This window comes from Zingiber officinale, chromosome 5A (assembly GCF_018446385.1).
Source record: "Zingiber officinale cultivar Zhangliang chromosome 5A, Zo_v1.1, whole genome shotgun sequence".
In the NCBI taxonomy this organism is placed as follows: domain Eukaryota; kingdom Viridiplantae; phylum Streptophyta; class Magnoliopsida; order Zingiberales; family Zingiberaceae; genus Zingiber; species Zingiber officinale.
In genome coordinates, this window is record NC_055994.1 from 107,828,724 (window position 1) to 107,833,078 (window position 4,355).

Below are 4,355 nucleotides of genomic sequence, written 5' to 3' on the forward strand. Positions count from 1 at the left end.
GTACCACCCAATACGAGACATCGTATAACGAGAAAAAGTTATTGTCGCCTAGATTGCATCAGATGATAACCAGGAAGATCCTCTCACTAAGACCCTAAAGGCAAGAGCTTTTGATCGGCATGTTGAAGGAATGAGAATTAGATGTATGGTAGCGTTTATGACAGCATAGTCTTTTAGTATAAGAGGGAGATTGTTAGAGTGTATACTAAAAGCCTAACTTTTTGTAAACATTTATTTTAAAATAAAGAATCACATTGGTCAAATGTCTACATGTATATGCTAAGTGTAGTTGTTCAATTAATTTATATTGTAGATAACATGGTTTGTGGTGTCACATACAGAAAATCATGTTATCAATTCCTTATAAATTATAAACAGTAGCTCACGACTAAGATGGAAAGGAACAAACCATTGGAATAGTCAGTGTAATTTGGAATTAGTTTATCTTAACTATAAAATTACACTAGTACACTCTAAGTATATTGAGCTGGACCATTTAAGGTAAGTTCTTTTATACTGACTTAATAAAAGAATTAGACCTTTGTTATTATGGAAGTGTGTGCTCTTAATCCCAATATAGTAACAAGCACGTGTACTTAGTATTTATTTCTTTGACTTATCAAAGGGTGAGATTTAGCTCGATAAATCAAGAGGCCCGATAAGTTGGGAAATGATATTATTTATAGTGTGTGTTGTTGATTATAGAAGGAAATTGTGTCTTAGTAATATAGGTTGATAATGTCCCCAAGAGGAGCTCATAAGGATTGTCATGTAAACTCTGCAAGTGGACTTAGTCCGACATGATGATAAGGTTGAGTAGTACTACTCTTGGATCTAGATATTAATTAAGTGAGTTGTCAGTAACTCATTTAATTAGTTGACATTCGATATCTTAAACACAGGGAGATTAACACACTCATGATAAGAAAGAGCCCAAAATGTAATTTGGGATTGGTGTGGTAGTTCAATAATAATTTTTTAGTGGTATGAATTATTATTGATGAAATTAAGTTGGGTGTTCGGGGCGAACACGGGAAGATTAATTTCATCGGGAGACCAAAACTAATTCCTCCTCTCAGTCCCTATCGTAGCCTCTTAAATAAAGTATTATACCCACCCATACCCACTTTCTTACCCACCTAAAGGTGGTCGGCCAAGCCTAGCTTGGAGCCCAAGATAGGGTCGGTCAAACCAAGGTGAGTTGGTTTCATTAGGTGGTCGGCCCTAGCTTGAACCCAAGCTTGGTGTGGCCAACCACATTAAATTAAAATGGATTTTATTTTTTAAAAATCTTTCTTATGTGGAAGCCATGGTTTTAAAAGAGAGTTTAAACTTTAAATCTTTCCTTTTATAGCTTTCTACAAAAGATTAAGTGAAAGGTTTGATATCTTTTCTTATTTATAGTTAAAAGAAATATTTTAATTTTTGATAAAACTTTCCTTTTTTGTAACCATCCTCATAATTTAAAAGAGAGTTTTAAAATTAAATCTTTCCTTTTATAGTTTCTACAAAAGATTAAGAAAAGATTTGATATCTTTCCTTATTTGTAGATTGAAAGGAAGATTTTAATTTTAGAGAAAACTTTTCTTTTTGTAAATCATCAACATGTTTTAATAGAGACATTTTAATATATAAAAGTTTCCTTTTATGACCAACCATGAAGAGAATTTTTTAAAGAGAAATATTTATTTAAAAATTTCCGGAAACAAATCAGGAAGTTTTAATTTTTGTGTTTAAAACTTTTCTTGTTTGGAGGGATTAAGGTGGTCGGTTATATATAGTTTGAAAGGGAAATTTTATTAAACTTTCCTTTCATTGGCAAAGAAAATAAGGAAGTTCTAATAAAACTTTCTTTATTTGCCAAGACCAAGGAATATAAAAGAGAGGGTAGAGGTGCCTCACCTCATAACAAGATATCTTCTTTGGTTCCTCTCTTCCTTGGTTGGTGGTCGACCCCTCTCTTCCTCACCATCTCCTATTCTTCTTCCTTGGTCGGCGACATCTTCATCTCAAGGAGTTTTTGTTGGTGGCCGGATATTGTTAGAGGAAGAAGGAGAGAGAGGAGGTTTTGTTTCTAGCATCCCTTGGAGCTTAGTGGTGGTGGCTGAACCTCATCTTCTCTTGGAGTTCTTGTGGTGGCCGAAACTTGTTGGAGAAGAAGGAAGCTTGGGTGGTTCTCGTCTCAGTAGATCATCGCCCACACGACATCCGAGATAAGAAGAGGAATACGATAGAAGATAAAGAGGTTGTTGCTTACAAAGAAAGGTATAACTAGTAATTCTATTCCGCATCATACTAGTTTTCTTTGTATAGATTTTGAAATACCAAACACAAGAGGCATATGATTCTAGGTTTCAAATTTGTGATTTGAGTTTGTGTTCTTTTGTTTTTTTCGATCTTGTGATTCAATTGTTCCTTTTGGTTAAACCTAGGGTTACTATAAGGAAATTAAATATTAAATTTCGTTGAAAGGCTTTGTTTAGGAAATGGTGGATGCTCCCATACCCAAGAAGGCCTAGTATCTCGCCATGTTTAACCTGGAAGCCAATCTCTGAAATTAATATTTAATTGAATTTGTAACATGGGTGCATTTGGATCAATAATGTTAAGTATCGTTTGCGATCCAAGTCTAAACCTCTAAGAATAGATAAGTTAAATTTGGAATCAATAATGTTAAGTTCCGTTTGTGATTCCTAAAATAATGTCTAAAGAACACAATAGGTTGTTAGGAATGGTTCAGGACTTGTACAAAATTTTTGTATAGGGGAACCAGTACAATATTTCGAGTATCAACCAACAACCTTGGCTTGGGTTTCCGTGACCTAGATCAGATGGTTCCGGTCGGTCGAGCCTGGGCCTTATAAGCCCGCTGCGCCACTTCTTTCGCACACTTCACGTTCGAATTCCCCACGTTCGAGTTCCTGTTTCCTTCGTTCTCCAGCGATCCTCCGTGCTTCTTCTTCGACGATCTCATTTTTCCCGGCGATCTTTCTCCCATGAGCCTTCTCCCCCTTGCGTCTACCTCCGATCTTTTTCAGCATTTCTTTTTGTTCCAGCGACCTTCCAGTAGCATTTCTTCCTTTTCGATCGCATTTCTTCCCCTTTTTGCCTGCTTTTGTGATGGCAAGCTCTTCATGGCCATCTGCCTCTGTCCTTGGACTCTGGTACACATCCAAGGAGTCTAGGTTTGATGGAGGCGACGCTGAGAGCCTACGTGATGCTTTTGAAATTCCTTTCGATCATCAAATTATTCTGCCTTCTTTGTCTGATCGGCCCAATTCCCCGCCCATCGACTACCTTTTTTTCTTCCGAGACCAATTTGTTGTCAGTCTGGGGTTTCCCCTTCATCCTTTTATTCCAACAGGTTGTAAATATTTTCACATTTCCCTCCCTCAACTTGTATCGAACTCCTTTCGGCTGCTGTGCAGAGTCATCATCCTATCCGTCTGCATGGCATTCCTCTTATCCTCCGGATCTTTCATTTTTTATATTACCCTAAACTGTCCGATCTAGGGACCTTCCTCTTCCAGTCGTGAGTCAGTTTGGTATTTTTCGACAAGATGCCGACCTCTAACAAGCACTGGAAAGAGTATTATTTTTCTTTATGCGTCTTCTCGAGAGGCCAGACTTCCCGACCAGCTGGCAGCTCGAAGTGGCACCTCAGCCTCCTTTGAAAAGCTACAAGAGCTTATCGGACTACTTGAACACAGCCTCCATGCCAGCCGGCCAAAAATATGACATTCATAAGCTGCTGTTGGAGGGTGTCCTGTATATTTTCGGCATGAGTTTGATCCACACCCGACTGCCGACCAGCCTATGTATAAAGCTTCTTTTAACTTTTTCATTGATACTAACTGATTTCTTTTTCTCTTTACAGCACAAGTCATGATACAGGCACGTATGGTCGGTAGGGTGAAGCTTAAGGACGTCCCGATCAATGTGGCAGTTGTTGAAGAACTAGCGAGTCGCGGCCTGTAGCCGATCAGTTCTCATGAAAAGACCCAGGATGAGAGCAATGCGACGCCTATCTTAGTGAGTGGAGGCGAGGCCAGCCATGTGCCGAGCGAAGAAGCAATCGCGGCGTCACAACCTCCGTCTGAGCAACGGCCCATCATGCCAGTTGAGGAGCCTTCGAGCTTAGCCTCCTCCGACGTACCATTGAACTGGCGCAAGAGGCACCGAGCAGCTCCTTCACCATGCTCTACCACTTCGGGGGCACAATTTGTCGAGCGGGTCGAGACTTCGACCCTCCCAGAAATTACAGCGGCTACATCGTCTGATCGGACGCCTTCTCTAGCCGAGCTACGGCAGGGGACCCTCGCCGCCCCGCCAATGGCCTTCATGCCACCACCTTC